General features: G+C 39.2%; 1 protein-coding gene and 1 pseudogene across 1 annotated transcript in view; one reads left to right on the forward strand and one right to left on the reverse strand.

Moving 5' to 3' along the window:
* The window catches only part of Chsy3 (chondroitin sulfate synthase 3), a 232,624-nt gene that overhangs the window by 150,200 nt on the left and 60,519 nt on the right, over positions 1 to 21,905 (reverse strand). The gene's annotated exons all lie outside the window — the stretch shown is intronic.
* Positions 294 to 7,328, forward strand: LOC121138903 (annotated as a pseudogene).

The following is a 21,905-nucleotide window of genomic DNA, read 5'->3' on the forward strand; positions in this document are numbered from 1 at the left end:
ACACAAATCTCTTTTGTTGTTTTTCTTCTGTGTATGCCAGGCTAGTGGCCCACCGGCTTCCAGGCATTCTCCTGTACTTGCCTACCATCTCCCTGTAGGAGTGCTAGATTATAAATACTGTGACTACCTATCAATATTGTATGTGGAATCTGGGGACTTTAACTCAGGCTCTCATGTTTGCCTGTCAGTAACTTTGCACAAGGAGACATCTCCTTGGATCATCACATTTTAATTATGTATCTTGGTTGGTTCAGATACATATGATCCTGAATAGAGAAGGCCAGAGAAGCAACATGAAGCAGCATGTGGGGCTACTGAAGGCTTTCTCCAAGCACAACAGAGTTGGGGCTTTCATCAGAAGAAGGTGCATGAACAAGACACTAATAATAATATTCAGAAGTAAGTGTGCCAGCTTTGTGTTTTAATAAGTCTTTCTGTAAAATAACAATGTAGAGAAAAGTCTACACAACACACTGCTAATGACAACAATTAACAGAAACAAAATGTTCTAATGCTCTTTGGCAGAATGCTAACTTAAATTTACCGCCCATCACTTTAAGGGGAAAGAATCACAATCCCTACTCCCTTGTGTGTTTTTAGCAAATATCTAAAATGTCTGTTTTTCCTACTTAAATGGCATAACTGCTAACCCATAGAGTCTGGAAAGAGTAATAAGATTTCTTGCAGGGCCAGTGGCATCAGAACTCCAAACACTCTAGGCATTGTGCAAGCAGATGGAGCAATATTTATAAGGAAAACCTGCAAAACCACTTGACAAGTTAATGATTCTATGATGTTTTACATGGAATATCCAATAAACACTTTACCAAAGACATCAAATCACTTGGAATTGTCCAGAGCAAATTTGTATAAGGATCTGGGGGTCAGGGCACAAGATTAATTGGAAAATGCAATGATCTAAAGAGAAAGAAATAAAATATTGTACTAAAGATGAGGGATGACAAGAGGGGAGACAGGCAGATAGGTGATGGGATCAAAACAGTAAAGAGATCGGGTCAACCAGATGATCAGTGGGGAGTGAGAGTAGGCAGAGGATTATGATTTGGGTATCTGAGCTGATGGATAAGAGCAGTTGGTGCTGTCAATTATAGAGATAAAGAACACATGAGAGGAAGTGGCAAAAAATGGGTTGTTTTGTAATATAAGGTAATGTTTGGTAGTATTTCCATTATAATAGTAATTATAAGGACCATTTACGACAGGTGTAAAATATTAGTTTAAATGTGACTACAGTACATTTTAAAACTCTTCTACATGACACATGAAGATGGGGGTATTGAAACAGACAGGGCACAAGATTACCTGGCAAATGCAGTGATTGAAAGAGGAGGGAATAAAAGCTTGAACTAAAGATGAGGGGTGACAAGTGGGGAGACAGATACAGAGGTAATGGGATCCCGATATCCAAAAGGCTGGCCAGTTACGGTGTCACACGATTTGATGAAGAGTAGAAATCCAAGAAATATGTTTGACCCATAATCCTGAAAAAAATCTTCAAAATGACAAACATGTTTAAAGGCAGGAAGCAAGAGAAGTACAGGCTAAGCTTAGGGAGACTGAGGAGCACAGTGCAGAAGGGGATATTTTTCTTACAGTTACTGCAAACTCTGTTAAATGGTTGGAAATGTATGGGTGCTTTTAAGGTAAAACATAGCAGTCGACATTGCTTGTTAAAATAGCAAGATACAAAATAAGGAGAGGCAGACATTTCTTTGGTAAATGAGGGCATACTATACTTCCCCTATCTGAATACAATTTTGTTTTGACACATAAGTCTATGAAGCCATAACCTCCCCTTAGGTGGAAAATACAATAGTTTGGGTTGGAATATCATCAGTCGGAAGAACAAGAGGCCTTAAAGGTACACCTCAGTGACAGGACAGCAATTCCCTATTAAGACTACCTCAGTGGGCACGCATTTGGGAGCCCTGGCCACCCAGCAAGAAACAGCAGCTACTACAAAGGAAGTGTGCATTTCTTCAGCATTTTGTTCCCAAGATAAGCCTCTGTGGTCAAGGGGTTTCAAGAGAGTTTGACAAGTTTCTTTTCTCCCAGAGATCTCCTAAACTGAACAGAAACAGCACTGCTCTGATTTCCTACAGGTCTGGTACTAAACCCAAATGACACTAGGACCGCACATCTTCAAGACACTTTGTGTGTGTGTGTGTGTGTGTGTGTGTGTGTGTGTGTGTGTGTATTGTCCTGTATTTGTATTGATATGTGTATGTGGATATGTGTGTGCCATGGATCTCATCTCACAGAGGAGGAGAATTAAGTATTTGTTCTCATCTTCCACCATATTTGACTTTTGCAGTCCTACATATCCCACCTTAGATAGACCTAGACTTCCAAGAACTAACTTGTTTTTGCTGAGATTACAGACATGTAAAGATTACACACATGACTGTGTGATAAGTGTTTTACCCACTGAGCCACCCTCCTAGCCCAGCATACTTTATTTAAATATGTTTTAATGCTATGTTATACAAAACTCTATATTGAACAACAAAAGATAGGTCACAGATTATCTGAAGCATTTTATCTCAGCCTGATGATGTTCTAAAAGAAACAACAACAACAAATGGAAATGTAAACTGTGTTCATAGAGGAGAAATACTAGCAAGATTTTACACAAACAAACAAAAAGTTGTTAAAGCCTGTCAAAGTTTCTTATTGGAGAAATCAGGGTAGAAAAGCTCTCAGGTAAGTTACTTATCTTTCACTAGTCGCTACCACCATCAGGATAAAAAAGTTTCTGCTTCAAGAGGCACAGACTGTTAAAGATCGACAGGAAAGGCAGTAGGAACATTGATGACTGGAGAAAGTCTGGGGCAGTGGAGAAACTAGCTTGTTAGGGGACCTCAGTTTAGAGATGGGAAAGCAACAGGGGGATAATTGTCATGCAGCTGGTGTTTTCCAGAATGTCTGGAGACAGGCAGCATGTTCCACATTCACTGAGCACTCTCCAAGCTTCACGCCTGCACAGCATGGATACAAACACAGGAACAAACGAAGTGCCAAATGTCCTTAGACTCCCAAAGCACCACACCAAACAGGTATTAAGCAATACCTTTGTGAGTCTAGCTTTTGGAGCTTGTTTCAGTCCCATGACTACCACCCTGTTCCTGGTAACTGGATGATGAAAGCAGTCACCTGAAATTCATGGCCCTCCTTGGACCCTGTGCATCACTGCCCCATGCCTCTGTGGGAATCATCCTCTCTCCATCAGCACCTCTCTCTTAACCTGTATCTCAGAAGCCTTAAGTAGATGCAGGCACCAAACATGGCCATCTGGGATTCTAGGTATAATAGAATATTATGGTTTTGTATCTAATGGATGCTCAACTTGGTCTCTATCATGTAGGCATTCTAAGGCCCCTTGTTTCCCTTTAATGGTAAAGGGGCACAGATCCATGGTTCTTGTTTCTTATTCCTATGCTAAGCAAACACCCTATTTTGCCTCATTTTCTCTCTTTATTCAGACAGATATTATTAATGAATAAAAAATAATACGAATAGCCAAGCAACAAGATATCCCCTAGAATTACTTTTAAAATTATTTAGTCATTATTAATGAAAACATTCCAAAACACATTTCTACTGCAGAGGATTTATACATTTTAAAGTAAATGAAACTATGTCACTGGAATTCAGATATGTAAAATTCTCAAATATTGTAAAAGCAATCATATTTGACAGATTTGCCACTCAATAGGTGGCTTTGTGTTGTGTGGTTAAGGCACTCATAACCTTCAGTTTAAGTGTGATACAGAGCCTCCCCGATCACATAACTTCTCTTTATTTTAGCTGCTTGTGAATTATAATTTGAACAAACTTCACAAACTCTAGGGTTAATAATCAAAGCCAATTTAAAAGTCACATAAATTCTGAAAAGTTTCCAATTTGTGGATTTTATTTTGGATATTCCAGAAGGTATTCCAGAGATTTCAGATAAGTAACTTTGGGAAAATAAATATGGTAATCTCCAGGAAGATACTCCTTGGATAAGCTAATACCTAAAATGGAATGTCTGAACAGTCTTAAGTGATAAGACTAAGAACCTGACTAATGCTATCTCAAAAGGTGATTGGTTACTCTCCAAAAATATGGGGGAACGAACAGGCTCCCTTGTGCTACAGAGGTAGTGAAGACCAGTCATAAGTTTGGCCCGTTAATTGTGCTCCCTAAGGAAAATTCAGATAACGTTGGAATCAAAGGTCTCAAATTGTGTGGAAAAGAACTATAAAAGCATGAGGCTTTTGTCTACTGAGGTCACTATCCTGTTCTGCTCCCTCTTGTTTTAATTGAACACTCCTTTAATTCATGCTTTTACTGAACCCAGCCTTGTTCCCTGTGGGTAAGAACCCTGGTCAAGGCAAGGGCAGTGGCACTAGTCCGCCCCAGCTGCGGCTATGCCTTGCAGGGTCAGAAGCTCGGGAAAGGTAAGTGTCTAGCTGAGGCCCGCACAAGCAGATTAGATCGCCATTTAGTTATACAGTCTATGAGAATCAAGGTTAAATGCTCACTCTGGACGTAACAAAACACATAAGTAACTATAACTACCAGTCCTTTGAAAGCCTCCTGTCTGTCAGCAAGAGACACAGAGGATAAACAATCCTTTCTACATACAACAACCCCATTAAAATAGCGCATTGCACCTCACAAAAAAAATCATTGCCTGAATAATGCTTCTCCCACACACATTGTATTACGGCTTCGATGACAAGAACCTAAACTGCCATTGATATCCCACAAAGTCTTCACAATCTAATTAATTAGTGCATAGCATTTAAACCAAACACACACTGTTTATAACAATTGACATGTCTGATAGGCAGCTAGCTGTTAAAGGACAGCATAGACTGAACATTTTGAGTGAGAAAGTCACCTGAGAAGTTCTGATAGCGGCCATCTTCAAAGCAAAGGAACCCCAATGTTGGGCACTGGACATGAAAGTTTTTAAAAGACAAACGGGAACAGTCATTCAAAAAAAAAAAAAACCAAGGAAATGAAAACATTGACAAAGCCATTTGGGAGCACAGCAGCAGGTGTATAAAAATGTGACTGTGTGATTTAACAAAGGTAATGAGTATACCACATTCCAACTATTGAAAAGCATTCATGTTTGTTTAGATTTTGCATCTCATTAAAGTTTAATTTTCTCTAAATGGCCAAATTTTGTAATACAAGGCACAGGTCTCTCTAAAGGTAACCAGTAGTACTCTTTGTGTCATAGAAAGGACTAGCTTATAGGAACTTCCTCGTATTCTGGAAGGAGGGGCCACCCAGGCTTAGCTTCTCTCGGGGTTCTTTCACCATCACAGGGAACTGTAACATCCCATGAGTTATAAGATATGCAAATGCTGAACTGATGACATTTTCAAACATGACATTTACACAGCCAACAACTAACCCCAGGCTAAGCTTCAGTCATCTGCTCCTGTTCCCCCACTGTATGCCCTGGGCATGATAAGTTTCCCTGTAAGACCATGACAAGATCAGGGGCATACACACATTCTTTTCTCTTGCTGATCCTTGGCTCTGTAGATGATTTCCAGTAAGGTCTATTGCTGGACTTTCTTGTCCCACCAGGTCCTGCTGCCAATTCAGCCCCAAATAAACACACAGATGCTATATTAATTATTAAACTGTTGGCCAATATCTAGGGCTTCTTATTGGCCAGTTCTGTCTTAATTATTGTCATAACTACTAATCTATGTATCTTATCAGAGAACATCTGGTGTGTCCTATCTTCCCATTCTCTACAAGGTGACCCTCTCTGTCTACCTTTCCCAGAATTCTCCTCATTTCCTAGTCCCACCTATCTTCCTGCCTCTATCAGCTATTGGCCAAACAGTGTTTTATGTTTCATGCATCAACCAGTAAAAGAAACATATATACAGAAGGGCATCCCCCACCAAGGGTCTCCTACTATTTTTTAACAATGAGTTTGTTGTCAGAACACAGGTATTGTGAAAACCATTGCTAACTCGAAAGTAAACCAGGAAAGAAAAAGGCATCAATATTGCCATCACTCAACATGGAGATTTGGGCAAGCACACCACCACTGACAATCTCATCTATAAATGTGGTGGAACTGGCAAACAGACCATCAAACATGTGAAAAGGAAGCTTTTAAAATGGGAAAGAGATCCTTCAAGTATGCCTTTATTTTGGATAAACTTAGAGTTGAGCATCAGTGTGGTATTGCTATTAAATCTCCCTGTGGAAATTTGAGACCAGCAAAAATTATGTGACTACCACTGATACTCCAGAAAACAGAGATTTTACCAAAACATCATTACAGACACATTTCAGTCTGACTGTGTTGTCCTGAGTGTTGTTGCTGGTGCTGGTGAATTTGAAGCTAGTATCTCCAAGAATGGACAAACCTTTGAGTATGCCATTCTGGCTTACATGTTGGGTGTGAAACAGCTAATGGTTGGTGTCAACAAGACAAGTTCAAACAAGCTACCCTACAGGAAGAAAAGAGGGGGAATTGTTAGTCAGCATTTACATCAAGAAAATTGGCTACAATCCTGACATAGTGGCATTTCTGTCAATATCTCGTGGAATCTTGAAAGCATGCTGGAGACAAGTGTCAAAATGCCTTGGTTCAAGGGATGGGAAGACACCTGTAGAGATGGGAGTGCTAGTGGGACCATACTGCTGGAAGCTTTAAATGTTTCCTGCCACTAAATCATCCAACTGACAAACCTTTGCAACTGCCCCTCCAGGACATCTAAAATTGATAGTACTGGTACTGTCCCTGTGGGCCAAGTGGAGACTGGTGTTTTCAAACCAGGCATGATGGCTACCTTTGCTCCAGACAATGTCACAACTGAGATAAAATCTACTGAAATGCACCATGAAATTCTGAGTGAAGCCCTTCCCAGAACAATGTGTGCTTCAACATAAAGAACTCTAATTCCGAAAATCTGGTGATGCAGCCATTGTTGACATAGCCCTGGGCAAGCCTATGTGTGTCTATAGCTTCTCTGACTATCCTCCACTGTGTTGTTGAGCAAGACAGTACCTATGGATGTCATCAAGGCTGTGGAAAAGAAGGCTGCTGGCATTAGCAAGGTCACTAAATATGCCCAGAAAGCAGAGAAGGCTAATACATATTACCTCTAACACCAGGCACCTGTCCTACTCAGTGGTGGAGGAAGGTTTCAGAGCCATTTGTCTACATTGGCTACTTAGACTTAACAGTAAAATAGACTGCTTAATGATAATAATGCACTGTAAAACTTCAAAAGGAAACAATGATTTGTGGACCACTCATTACTTATTTTGTGTTTTTATTTGGTGTGTGTATGAGTTTTAAGTTATTAATCTTTAAAATCAATATTTTTGGGTTTTTTGTTATTGTTGTAGTTTTTGAGACAGGGTTTCCCTGTATTGCTTTGGAGGTTGTCCTGGAACTTGCTCTGTAGACCAGGCTGGCCTCAAACTCACACAGATCCTCCTGCCTCTGCCTCCGGAATGCAGGGATCAAAGGCGTGCACCACTAAGCTCGGCTTAAAATCAATATTTAAAAATGTAAAACAACTAAAATCTGTCATGGAATTTTGAGACCCATTAAAACAAGTTTAATGAAAATAAAAGAAGTCTACTTCTTCCCACCATGAGCCTCATAGTGTTTATGCTGAACTCCTAGGCATAGAAAGCAGAGTCTTGGGATTCTTCCAAGCAACAGCATATGGATACAGTAGGAAGCCAACCAGGCAACCACCTTCAGGTACAAGCAGCAGAATTTCACCTATGGCAAAAGCCATGAGTCTAAGATACTGCATAACAACCTGGGTGTAACTATTAACAGTAATTTACATATCAGTTTCTTAAAGAAAACTGGCACAATTCTAAGTAACTCACACTTTTTCTCTGGCTATACATGGAAATAGGTTAGTGAATTAAGTTTTCAACTGTAAATTACAAGAACATAGGCATTTTTATCCTCCTAGTCTAGATCTTTATAAAACTACTCTGGTGAAGGTATGCTAATAATAAATAAGAATGAAATTTCCAAGAACATTGGGAGCTTTAAAAATTGTTACTTGTTTTTTAGGAAATAATTGTATTCATATACCCTCTTCCTAACCAGAAGCAACATGCATAAATCCACACAATGTTCACTACTTTTCTAAACCAGTATAATTCCTAACTGCATTCTTCTTACTTATCCTTCTACCCACTGATATGCACAGTATCTCTCCCTTTACAAAGAAACTTTTTGCAGCAGATTGAGACTATTAACTAAAGCTGAAACTGTCAGATGCAGAGCTCTTGTGGGGTGCTCAGCACTGTAGATCCATCTACAGTACAACTCCTACACCTAACACTCACAGAACATCATGGAAGTCCCTACTGTGTTGGGAACACACATATTTGATTTTGTATTTAAAGTGATGTAGACATCACAAAAGGAATGCTTTCTTCTCTTCCATTCCATTCAAATTTGATGATATGACAGAATGAAAGGAACTGTATTAAATATAGCAATATTCATGACCTTTGAATTTAAAAGCAGCTCAGCACTGTCCAAAAGAATACAGTCCAAGATGAAATTTTTGATTAAATTATATATAATTATTTTAAAGACATTATTCCATTTTTTCACCAAACGGATAGAATGATTTCAGGAATTTGTTCAAGTGTGCATTGAACACATTGTAAATAAAGACATACTCCTTATTTCCTCTATATTTGTAAACACTTTGTGATTATAAAGAAAACAGTTCTTTCACATCAGAAAAAAGCATCAAATTACAGTGAGACGTGGGGGAGGGGAGTTATTGAGTGAATTTCTATCACAGCATGCATAAAGAACCTAACAATAGTGGTAAATCCATGGGTGAAAATCAGAATATATGTAGCATTTAAATCCTATTAAAAGATAAGCTAACTATAGATCATTACCTCTCATGAACATAGATGTTAAAGTGTTTGACAAAATACAACCTAATAGAGACCAACAATGTGCTAAAAGAACAGTCAAGTGGCATTTATACTAGACATACAACAAGGTTTCCAGACTGGGGAATAGGAGATGAAGAAGAGTACATGGAGGGTTTTTTTAGGACATGAATAGCTTTGTAAGATACTAAAATATGTCATTATACATTTATCCAAATTCACAGTATAGAAATACTAAGAGTGAAGTTAAACTATGGGTTTTGGATGGCAGGAGATGAGTGTGTGTCTGTCTAGACTCATTGTAAAATCACACTATATGGGAAGAGTTGCTGAGAGTAAAAAACCTAAGCATTCATGGGGTGGAGCATGTGTGGAAAGCTCAATACCATTCTTCTCACAAAATAATAAAGCTTTATTATTTATGAAAAAGGCAAGTAGAAATCTCACTTTAACTTTACAATTGTCTATGAATTGAAAAGTTTAAAAACTATATGGTATCATATAACAGATAAAGAAGGCATCAAAATCTTATGTTAACTTTTAAAAGCTCATTCATGAGTTTAATATTTCAATATAATTTCCCTTATTAAATTAATTGTAGCCTAGATAGATGAGTGTGTGAATCTGACTGGATTGGAAAGATAGCTTGAGTCAAGACTGCCTTGAGAAAAATGGCAAGAAGTGGTTTCAAAATACATTCATATAATAACATCTTATTTACACTGCTTACTGATAGTTTTTCTAATAATAATATGGCACTAATGGATGTCTATGAACATCTTTGACAGTTAATGAACACAAAATAAATAATTTCAGTTTTACTTGAGAAGTTAGCCTTAATTTCATGCTTAAAATAAGTTATCAAATATATCCCATGTCTTCAGCTTTGTCTCAAGGTAAGCTAAAACACAATAATGTGTGTGTATGTGTTTGTGTGTGTGTTCCAGAAAGTTCTTAAAACATACAAAAGAATGAAAATATCAACACCATGATAACTACATGTACACACAAGTGAACAGAATATAATATAAAGTCCTTTGTCTTGGAAATTATATGGAAAATTAAGCAGTGAACCCTCTGTCAATACCGCTTACTCTCAAATGTTTGTGAATCATATAGTAATCATAATAGTATTTTATGTGTGCATGTGTATATGTAAAATGTTCTTGTATGTATGCAGCTAAAGAAAACAAGAATCAAAATATTAAAATACTTAAAATTATTTTCATTGGCAATATATGCATATTAAGTAATGTATTTATTACTAAAGTGAAACATTCTTTTTTTTTTTTTTTGGAAGACAAGGTCTAACTATATTGTTTAGACAGCTTTGAGCATCCAAAGAAAGCTAAGGCTGGCATCAAACTGGGGATCCTCCTGCTTCAGCATCCAAATTCTTGATTATAAGAATGCCACCCCTGGGGGGGTGGCACATGCCTTTAATCCCAGCACTTTGGGGCAAAGGCAGGAGGATCTCTCTGGGTTGAGGCCCGCCTGGTCTACAAGAGCTAGTTCCAGGACAACCTCCAAAGTCACAGAGAAACCCTATCTCGAGAAACCAAAAAACAAACAAAACAAAACAAAGAATGCCACCAAGACCAGTTTCCCCCAAAATGAATTCTAATGTTTTTAGATCAAACATAATTCAATATCATATGAGACATGTGACCGGGAATGGAACCACAACAATCTTTTTTCAATGCAAAACAGACAATTGGAAACCAATGATGTAAATGGAAGTCCCATCTTGAAAATAAATGAAAACTTAAGAATAAATTACTTCAGCATTTAATTCATAGAACAGTAAAGTTCTGTGTAAGAAATGAACATGAGAACTTTCTAGAAGAATGCTGTGTTTCAATGGAACCTAAGTGAAACACAAACAACATAAAAATAAAAACAAACAAACAACATCAACAATAAAAACATTGAGATTTTATGAAAAGTTATAGATGAATTCTTCCCATCATATTTTTTTCTCCTGAAGTTTGCTGTTTTAGTATGACTACAGTGGCCTATTGACCAACCAAGTCAAATAAATTATCATCTGGTATTTCCACATTCATTTAAAAGACTTATTTTAAATTAAAACTGTAGCCTTAGTCACCTTAGCAACACTTTTATGGTTATAATCAAACTTGATATTATACAATCTTTTATTTTCCAAAGCAAATACTCCGCTTAGAGGAAGTAACTGTCTCTGAAATGTATACACCTTGTAAATTCTTTTATCAATAATCATTGAAAACAAGTCTCTGCCGGGCGCTGGTGGCACACACCTTTAATCCCAGCACTCAGGAGGCAGAGGCAGGCAGATATCTGGTCTACAGAGCAAGTTCCAACCTCCAAAACAATATAGAGAAACCCTGTCTCAAAAAAATAATTTCTCCATAGTTAATGAGCATGTTTCACTTGTTTGTGTGTGTGTGTGTGTGTGTGTGTGTGTGTGTGTGTGTGTGTGTATGCTCCTGTACAGTCTATCCATATTTTTAAAACTATAAAAATAATTTAAATCAGCTTTGGGTGACATCAGGTGAATATCTACTCAATTTCTTTTTTTTTTATTTTTTTTTTATTTTATTTTCCAGTTTAAATTTAGATAAGAATCAAGGTTGCTTCACAAGTCAGTTCCAGGTCCCTCTCCCATTCCCTCCCTTCCTCCCATGCCCTCCCCCCCCCCCCATTATCCTCTCATTTCTCCAGGGAGGGTGAGGCCCTCCATGGGGGTGTCCATAGTGTGTCATTTCATATAGGGCAGGGCCTAGACCCTTTCCCAAGAGTTCTGGGTGAGAGTGCACCTCACATTGTTCTATTGGAGTCCAAAGTCCGTGTGTATACTTGGGATGGGTACTGATCTGCTGCCCAAGGCTCAATAGATTCCCTAGGCCTCTTCACTGACACCCAGATTCAGGGGGTCTTGATCAGTCCCATGCTGGCTTCCCAGGCTAATGCCTGGGATTCAAGAGTTAACCTTTGTCTGGTCAGCTGTTTCTGGGGGTTAAACCAGCCCAGTCTTAATCCCTTTGATCATCAGTCCTCCCTCTCTGTTACTGGCTTTCTTGAGTTCAGCTCAGTACTTAACCAAGGGAGTCTGCCTCTTCTTCGATCAGCCACTAAATAAAGTTTCTGTTTCCCAGACTCTCTGGACATAGGATTGTAGGCTGGCACTCCCCAGATCTATGTCTAAAATCCATATATGAGAGAGTACATGCCATGTTTCTCTTTTTGTGACTGGGTTACCTCACTCAGGATGGATTCTTCTAGTGTCATCCATTTGCCTGGGAATCTCATGATTCCATTATTTTTTTCTGCTGAATAGTACTCCATTGTGTAGATGTACCACATTTTCTCTATCCACTCTTCAGGTGAGGGACATCTAGGTAGCTTCCACGTTCTAGCAATTACAAACAAAGCTGCTATGAACATAGTGGAACAGACCTCTTTGTTGTATGAATGGGCATCTTTTGGATATATGCCTAAGAGTGGAGTTGCTGGGTCTTGTGGTAGGTTTATTCCCATTTTTCTGAGGAATCTCCACACTGATTTCCAAAGTGGCTGAACCAGTTGGCACCCCCACCAGCAATGGAGGAGTGTCCCCCTTTCACCACATCCTCTCCAGCATAAATTGTCATTGGTTTTTTTGATTTTAGCCATTCTGACAGGGGTGAGATGGTATCTGAGAGTTGTTTTGATTTGCATTTCCCGGATGGCTAAGGATGTTGAGCACTTTCTCAAGTGCCTCTCAGCCATTTTAGACTCCTCTATTGAAAACTCTCTATTTAGTTCTGCAGCCCACTTTTTAATAGGGTCCTTTGGTGTTTTGGAGACTTGCTTCTTGAGTTCTTTGTAAATTTTGGAGATCAACTCTCTGTCAGATGTGGGATTAGTGAATATTTTTTCCCATTCTGTGGGCTGCCTTTTTGTCTTGCTGACTGTGTCCTTTGCCTTACAGAAGCTTCTCAGTTTCAGCAGGTCCCATTTATTAATTGTTGATCTTACTGCCTGTGCTACTGCTGTTATGTTCAAGAAGCTGTCTCCTGTACCAATTCGTTCAAGGGTACCACCCACTTTCTCTTCTAAGAGGTTCAGTGTGGCTGGATTTATGTTGAGGTCTTTGATCCATTTGGACTTAAGTTTTGTGCATGGCGATAGACATGGATCGATCTGCATTCTTCTACATGCCAGTCTCCAATTATGCCAGCACCATTTGTTGAAGATGCTTTCTTTATTCCATTGTATATTTTTAGCTTCTTTGTCAAAGATCAGATGTTCGTACGTGTGTGGGTTAATACCCGGGTTTTCAATTCGATTCCATTGGTCTACCTGTCTAATTTTGTGCCAATACCAAGCTGTTTTCAGGACTATAGCTCTATAATAGAGCTTGAGGTCAGGGATGGTGATGCCTCCGGACGTTGCCTTGTTGAACAGGGTTGTTTTGGCTATCCTGGGTCTTTTGTTTTTCCATACAAAATTGATTATTGTTCTTTCAAGGTCTGTGAAGAACTGTGCTGGGATTTTAATGGGGATTGCATTGAATCTGTAGATTGCTTTTGGCAGGATTGCCATTTTTACTACATTGATCCTACCTATCCAAGAGCATGGGAGATCTTTCCATTTTCTGAGGGCTTCTTTAATTTCTTTCTTTAAAGATTCAAAGTTCTTACGATACAGGTCTTTCACTTGTTTTGTTAGCGTTACCCCAAGGTATTTTATGTTGTTTGTGGCAATTGTAAAGGGTGATGTTTCTCTGATTTCTCTTTCAGCCCTTTTATCATCTGTATATAGTAGGGCTACTGATTTTCTTGAGTTGATCTTGTAGCCTGCCACTTTGCTGAAGGTGTTAATCAGCTGTAAGAGTTCCCTGGTAGAGTTCTTTGGGTCATTGATGTAAACTATCATATCGTCTGCAAACAGTGAAAGTTTGACCTCTTCCTTCCCAATTTGTATCCCCTTGATCCCCCTTTGTTGTCGTATGGCAATAGCTAGAACTTCAAGTACCATGTTGAAAAGGTATGGAGAGAGTGGACAGCCTTGTTTTGTTCCTGATTTTAGAGGAATTGCATTGAGTTTCTGTCCATTTAGTTTGATGTTGGCTGTTGGTTTACTGTATATAGCTTTTATTATGTTTAAGTATGTCCCTGTTATCCCAGATCTCTCCAAGACCTTTATCATGAAGGGGTGTTGGATTTTGTCAAAGGCTTTTTCAGCATCTAGTGAGATGATCATGTGATTTTTGTTTTTCAGCTTGTTTATATGGTGGATTACGTTGATGGATTTTCGTATGTTGAACCATCCCTGCATTCCTGGGATGAAACCTACTTGATCGTGGTGAATGATTGTTTTGATGTGTTCTTGGATCCGATTTGCCAGTATTTTATTGAGTATTTTTGCATCAATGTTCATGAGGGATATTGGTCTGAAGTTCTCTTTCTTGGTTGTATCTTTATGTGGCTTGGGGATCAAGGTTATTGAAGCCTCATAGAAAGAGTTTGGTAAAGACCCTTCTGCTTCTATTGTGTGGAACACTTTGAGAAGAATTGGTATAAGCTGTTCTTTGAATTTCTGGTAGAATTCTGCACTGAGGCCATCTGGACCTGGGCTTTTTTTGGTTGGGAGACTTTTGATGACAGCTTCTATTTCCATAGGGGTTATAGGTCTATTTAAATTGCTTATCTGTTCTTGATTTAGTTTTGGCAATTGATAGCTGTCCAGGAAGTCATCCATTTCCTTTAAATTTTCGAATTTTGTGGAGTACAGGTTTTCAAAGTATGACCTAATGATTCTCTGGATTTCCTCAGAGTCTGTTGTTATGTCCCCCTTTTCATTTCTAATTTTGTTAATTTGCGTGTTCACTCTCTGCTGTTTGGTAAGTTTGGACAAAGGTTTGTCTATCTTGTTGATTTTCTCAAAGAACCAACTCTTCGTTGCGTTAATTCTTTGTATTGTTTTCCTGGTTTCTACTTTATTGATTTCAGCCCTCAATTTGATTATTTCCTGGCGTCTACTCCTCCTGGGGAGTGTGCTTCTTTGTGTTCTAGAGCTTTCAGCTGTGATGTTAATTCTCTGGTATAACTGTTCTCCTGTTTCTTCATGTGAGCATTTAGCGCTATGAACTTCCCCGTAGCACTGCTTTCAAAGTGTCCCATAGGTTTGGGTATGTTGTGTCTTCATTCTCATTGAATTCGAGGAAGTCTTTAATTTCTTTTTTTATTTCCTCTTTGACCCAGGGATGGTGCAGTTGAGCATTATTCAATTTCCATGAGTTTGTAGGTTTTCTGCAATTTGTGTTGTTGTTGAATTCTAATTTTAAAGCATGGTGGTCTGCTAAGATGCATGGAGTTATTCCAATTTTTTTGTACCTGCTGAGGTTTGATATGTTGCCAAGTATGTGGTCGATTTTTGAGAAGGTTCCATGTGGTGGTGAGAAGAAGGTATATTCTTTTTTATGTGGATGAAATGTTCTATAGATATCTGTTAATCCCAGTTGGGTCATTACTTCTATTAGCCCTTTTGCTTCTTTGTTGAGTTTCTGTTTGGTATTCCTGTCTAGTGGTAAGAGTGGTGTGTTGAAATCTCCCACTATAACTGTGTGGGGCATTAGATGAGATTTAAGTTCTAATAATGTTTTTTTAACGAATGTGGATGCCTTTGTATTTGGGGCATAGATGTTCAGAATAGACACTTCCTCTTGGTGGGTTTCACCTGTGATGAGTATGTAATGACCTCCTTCATCTCTTTTGATTGATTTTATTTTAAAGTCTAGTTTGTTAGATATTAGGATTGCTACCCCGGCTTGTTTCTTGGGTCCATTCGATTGAAAAATGTTTTCCCAACCTTTAATTCTCAGGTAATGTCTGTCTTTAAGGGTGAGGTGTGTTTCCTGTATGCAGCAGAAGGAAGGGTTCTGTCTTCGAATCCAATCTGCTAGTCTGTGTCTTTTTATGGGTGAGTTAAGGCCATTAATATTGAGGGATATTAATGACCAATGATTGCTCATCCTTCTTCGATTTGCGATGGTTGTTGTTGGTGGAATTATGTGTGGAATTTCACCCCTTTGTTCTTTTGGCTGTTGGTAGAGAGAGATTCTCTAATGCTTATGTTTTTCTGGTTGTAGTTAGCTTCCTTGGGTTGGAGTTTTCCTTCCAAAATTTTCTGTAGGGCTGGGTTAGTGGACACATATTGCTTGAATCTAGTTTTGTCATGGAATATCTTGTTTTCTCCGTCTATAGTGATTGAGAGCTTTGCCGGGTATAGTAGTCTGGGCTGGCATCCGTGGTCTCTTAGTGTAGGTAGAATATCTATCCAGGACCTTCTGGCTTTCAGCGTTTCCATGGAGAAATCAGGTGTAATTCTGATAGGTCTGCCTTTATATGTTACTTGACCTTTTTCCTTAGCTGCTCTTAATATTCTTTCTTTATTCTGTATGTTTGGGGTCTTGATTTTTATGTGGTGAGGATACTTCCTTTTGTGGTCCACTCTATTTGGTGTTCTGTAGGCTTCTTGTACCTTCATTGGCATGTCTTTCTTAAGGTTGGGAAAGTTTTCTTCTATGATTTTGTTGAATATGCCTTCTGCCCCTTTGAGCTGGATTTCTTCTCCTTCTTCTATACCTATTATTCTTAGGTTTGGTCTTTTCATGGTGTCCCATATTTCCTGGATGTTTTGTGTTAAGGATTTGTTGGATTTAAGGTTTTCTTTGGTTGATAAATCCATTTCTCCTAGCGTATCTTCAACACTTGAGATTCTCTCTTCCATCTCTTCTATTCTGTTGGTAATGCTTGTATTGGTAGTGCCTGTCTGTTTGTTCAGCTTTTCTATTTTCTGCCTTTCTTCAGATTGTGTTTTTTTTAATGACTCTATTTCAGTTTTCAACCCTTGCAGTGTTTGCATTGCTTCTTGCAATTTTCTGTTTATCTGTTCGTCCGTTTGTTGCCTTTTATGAATTTTTTGGTTTGTTCTTTCTTCCATTTCTTGCATTTTTTGGTTTGTTTTTTGTTCCATTTCTCGCATTTTGTGCTTTGTTTCTTCTTCCATTTCCTGCCTTTTTTGGTTTGTTTCTTCTTCCATTTTTTTCATTTTTTGCTTTGTTTTTTCTACCATTTCTTGCATTTTTTGCTTTGTTTCTTCTTCCATTTCCTGCCTTTTTTGGTATGATTCTTCTTCCAATTCTTGCATTTTTTGCTTTGTTTTTTCTTCCATTTCTTGCATTTTTTGCTTCATTTCTTCTTCCATTTTCTGCCTTTTTTGGTTTGTTTTTTCTTCCAATTCTTGCATTTTTTGGTTTGTTTTTTCTTCCATTTCTTTGAGGGATTTTTCCAATATCCTCTTTTAGGGCCTCTATCATTTTCATGAAAGTGCTTTTAGGTCGTTCTCTTCTGCTTCGTCCGCATTGGAATGTTGGGGTCTTGCTGGTGTGGAGTCTCTAGAATCTGGCGGTGTCATATTTGTTTTTCTGTTGCTGACTGTGTTTTTGTATTGTCTCTTTCCCATCTCTTCTTCTAGTGGGTACAGAAAGAGCCCCTTACTGGTCTGGGGACCAGAGTTCCCTTTTGGTGGGTGCTAGCAAGTCCAATAATCTGGTGGTTCTTCTATTCCTTGTCTGAATGCTGGTCCCGTGGGTGGAGAAGAAGAACAGGAATCTGGGGCGCTTATCCTCTTACCTGGTCCCCTGGACCCTATGCTGGGTCCTGTTGTACTTGATCCAGAACAGCTACTCCCCTGGTCTCCCTGGGTCCTCTGGTTTCCTGGTCTCGTTGGTGGGAGAGAAGACCTGGGGTCTGGGTGCTTGGCTCCCGCCGGGATTGGGAGCTCTGTGCAGGTCCCAGGCGATCTGCAGGCACTGGAGCACAGGCCGGGAAGCCGGCCTGTTTCTCTACTCAATTTCTTAAATGGAGATGCATCATATGCACAAAGGGCTGCTGGGTTCTGACATGCTAAAATTCAGAATAGCTGATCTCAAATACAGCATTCTCATGAGCATGCTTATATATCATCCCATTGTAGTTAGTACTTACAAATGTCGTTTTTTTTTTTGAAAAGTCTTTTATGATGCCTACTCTACATCACCAACCTGACTGGATTTTGGATCAACCTTGACACATACTTCTGAGTGGGTACAGGTGGGTGTTTCAATAGTTAGGAAGAAGGAACCACCTGTAGACTGGGTCTTAAAATGGATAAAAGAGGAAAGAATCAGAAAGCCGGCTAAGACATTGCACCCCTCTGTGTTTTCTGAGTACAGACATAATGTGAGCAGCCATTCAGTGTTTTTGCCACCATGCCCTCTGTTCAGATAGGCCTTATACCCATCAAAACAAATTCCAAATTGCTTCATGCCAGGAATGTCTCTGTAACCACTAATGTAACCAACACATCTTCATATTAATTACTAATATATCTTCTTGAGTTATTTGTGATTTTTCTTTCTTTGGGGGCAGTTCCCAAAAGAGATCCAAATCATTCTGCCCTCAGGATTCACTTTGGATAACTGTCTAATGGGTAAACAGTTGGTAAGTTCCTGGACAAAGACAGGTCAGGACAGTTCTCATCTTTTTTAAGGTCTCAGCATGTGCTCCATTATTTCCCTACACTGTGTGCTGGTAATACATGTCTTGATTTAAATTTCTGATTTAGATTCTTGGTACAATAAAAGAACAAAGGATAAAGTAAGGTCACCTGATACCTAGGAAGAAGATGTGACTCTATCTGCTGCTGCTCTTCCTGACACCAAGTATAGGAAACACGAACACAGATTTTGCTCCTGAATTTCATTCTCTGAACTGTCTCTCACTGTTGGCAAAGGCGGTTCTCCAAATGTACCACCTATCCGTCTGCATTTGACAGTCCTGGGAAAATAGAAGAACTGGGCAGTCTTCATGCTGATTGTCAGTCATAATGTTTTTATTTCACTAAAGGCAGTTCAAATGGTTCTGCTGTTTTGTATTCCCAAGTCAAAAGTTATCAGTTTAGATTAGGAGCAAACATAAACATATTTTTCAATATTCTCAAATAGAATAACTGTTCTTCTGACAGGTCAAACTCATGTGAAAACCCACAGCATCACTATGCCAGGACAATTCCACATCACAGTCATTTAACTTCTCAGTGCTGTGGTGATGGTTTACACACCCAGAAGAGAACATTCAATTCCTTGCAGATGATTCACAAGGAGGGTCAGAGTGTAGCTAACCTGGTGTCACGGGAGTCACTTGCTCGAATGCATCCACAGAAATTATGAGCTCCTAGAAGCTATTGTACTTAGTGGGAAATATGATTTGCCCTCAAATACTTTTGATGAAATTTGAACTTTACATAATAAAATATGTCTATGATTACAGAAAACTGAGGAGTGGTCAATCTATAAAGAATCCAGGGCAGATGGGATTTTGCAAACCAGACCACATCAGAGCATTCCAGGTTAAGGACACAACCTATGAAATCATGGCATTGAGGAACAGAATGCCATTTTAGGGACAAGTGCTGGAGCTTTGCAGGGAGTTGGGTAATTTTTCCTGAGAAAGTAAGCAGAAATAGATTATGCTTTATTTTTCAAGGCATTGAATGATTCTCAGTTTAAAAGTACCTTATCCAGAGAGACATATTTTTAAAAGATAACTATGAAAGTGCTCACTTGGCAAGGCGATGAGCATGAAGAGCCAGCTCATCATTCTTCCAGGAGAGGTAATGAGGCTCTTGATCAAGACTCTGCATATAAAAACTAGGGAAAGGAGGCTTTACAGAAAGACAATAGAGACTACCGACAATTTCTAACAGCATTCAAACAATAGGATGTATTAGGGAGTGAGAACATATATAATCATTTTCAAATCATGAATGAAGTAAATTGCATCTAAAATTATCCTTAAAATTCAGCAGTAATTTAAAAAGAAACACTTTGTATTCGTTAGAACAGGAATGAGAATTTTATATGCAGAAAGCATCTAGGTACATGGGAATATAATTCAAAGACATCATAAAAAAGCAAAAATTGTTCGTTTATTTGAATGTGCTATTAGAGGTACCTAAGCTTTGACTATTCATGCATCTGTAGAGTTTCTAACTTTATTAAAAAGTGTGATAAATAAAAGAGAATGACTTGTTTCTGAGAAACAGGTGATGATATACTAATATATATCAAACATCATAGCTGATTGGACTACATTCCTAATAAGGCATAATCAGCAGAGACAGAATACATGGAATGAAGGTTTCATAAACACCACAGCCAAAGATTAGTTCACACTTAATTAAGGAGTTATCAAAGAGAGCAGAGACACAGAGAACCGTATGACCGGTACAGCAAGATGTTAGAAAAACAGAAGGCATGAGATACAAAATGAGATGTGCTAACAAGAGTGACTGAAGCAAATCTCCAAAACACCAAAGGATCCAATTAAAAAGTGGAGGACTGGACTCAATAGAGAATTCTCAATAGAGGAGTCTAAAATGGCTGAGAGACACTTAACAACATGCTCAACATCCTTAGCCATCAGGGAAATGCAAATCAAAACAACTCTGAGATATCATCGTATTCACTGTCAGAATGGCTAAAATCAAAAACACCAACGCCAGTTTATGCTGGAGAGGATGTGGAGTAAGAGGAACACTCATCCATTGCTAGGGTGAGGGCAAACTCGTGCAGCCACTTTGGAAATCAGTATGGAGAGTCCTCAGAAAAATGGGACTCAGTCTACCACAAGACCCAGCAATTACACTCTTATGTGTATGCCCAAAAGATGCCCATTCATACAACAAGGATGTATGTTCCACTATGTTCATAGCAGGATTATTTGTAATAGCTAGATCTGCAACCTAGATGTCCCACAACTGAAGAGTGGATAGAGAAAATGTGGTACATTTACACAATGGAGTACTACTCAGCATAAAACTATCTTGCAATTTGCAGGCAAATGGATGGCACCAGAAGAAACCCTCCTGAGTGAGGTAACCCAGTCACAAAAAGACAAACATGGTATGTACTCACTCATATATGGATTTTAGACATGGATCAGGGGAGTGTCAGCCTACAATCCCAGTGCCAGTGAGTCTGGGAATCAGAGAGGTTCTGAAGAGATATGCATTATACCCCAGAGAAGCGGAATGAGGCAAGACATCCTGAGAAGATTGGGAACATTGTGGGAGGGGAGAGGGATCCAGAAAAAAGAGAGGGAGATAAGAGAAGGGGAGAAGAAGGTGTGGGGGAACAGGAAGGTTGAGTCGAGGTAAGAATAGAAGAGAGCAGGATGAGAGATTCCTTAATAATGGAGTCATTATAGGTTTGAGGAGAGAGATGACTCTATTGAGATTTCCAGAGATCTACGAGGATAACGCCAACTGTCTAACTAAGCAGTAGCGGAGAGACTACATTAATAGCCCATCCCTGATGATAAGGTTGATGACTATCCTATATGCCATCCTAGAACCTTCATCCAGAGACTAATGAAAGTAGAAACAGATACCTACAGTTAAACACTGAACTGAACTCCTGGAACTCAGTGACAGAGATGGAGGAGTGATGAGCAAAGAGGTCAAGACCATGCTGGTGAAACCCACAAAGACAGCTGACCAGACAAGGGGGAGCTCATGAACCCCAGACTGATGGCTGAGAGGTCGACAGGGGATTGATCCAGAATCCATGAATGTAGTGTCAGTGAGGAGGCCTCAGAAATCTCTGGGCCCTTAGGTAGTAGATCGGTGTTTACCATAGCATACGAATGAAATCTGGGAGTCCATTCCACATGGAGGGATGCTCTCTCAGCCTGAACACATGGGGAAGGGCCTAGGTCCTGCCCTGGATGAAGTGGCAGACTCTGGAGATCCCCCAAGGAGGGCCTCACCCTCCCTGGGGAATGATGTGGGGATTGGGGGTGGGGGCTAGCGAGGGCTGGTGGAGGGACAAGGGAGGAAGGGTGGGAGAGGGAGCTGGGATTGAGAGGTGAAGCATGAATGTTTCTAATTTAAATGAA

The sequence above is a fragment of the Mesocricetus auratus genome, unplaced genomic scaffold (assembly GCF_017639785.1).
Source record: "Mesocricetus auratus isolate SY011 unplaced genomic scaffold, BCM_Maur_2.0 Super-Scaffold_6730, whole genome shotgun sequence".
NCBI classification, from domain to species: Eukaryota; Metazoa; Chordata; class Mammalia; order Rodentia; family Cricetidae; genus Mesocricetus; species Mesocricetus auratus.